The sequence below is a fragment of the Penaeus chinensis genome, chromosome 39, assembly GCF_019202785.1.
Source record: "Penaeus chinensis breed Huanghai No. 1 chromosome 39, ASM1920278v2, whole genome shotgun sequence".
In the NCBI taxonomy this organism is placed as follows: domain Eukaryota; kingdom Metazoa; phylum Arthropoda; class Malacostraca; order Decapoda; family Penaeidae; genus Penaeus; species Penaeus chinensis.
In genome coordinates this window covers 25,728,417-25,728,745 of record NC_061857.1, presented here as the reverse complement: position 1 = coordinate 25,728,745, position 329 = coordinate 25,728,417, and positions in this window count along the sequence as shown.

Here is a 329-nt window from a genome sequence, read left to right as displayed (position 1 = left end):
TCACGAAGTTGGGGCGACGCATGAATTTAAAGCTCCCCCGACCAGTCTGAAAGTTGTTCCATCACTCAACATTACTCTCTTCCAGTCGGGTTGTATCTAGTGATGGAATTTCTTGCAGAATTTCATATTATCTTTTCCTTTACATAGCTTTAGTGACGCTTCATAACTACCGCAAAAAAGGCCTTTCTGGATGGTCCTGATTGACACGTCCTTGAGGAGTTCTGAATACTAGTTCTTAAGTGTTGTTGCTGTTGTAGTAGGATCAGACATCCTCTTAGGCTTGAGCATCGTCCCCGTCATTGGCAAAGTCCGTTTTACTTCTCCGCTTG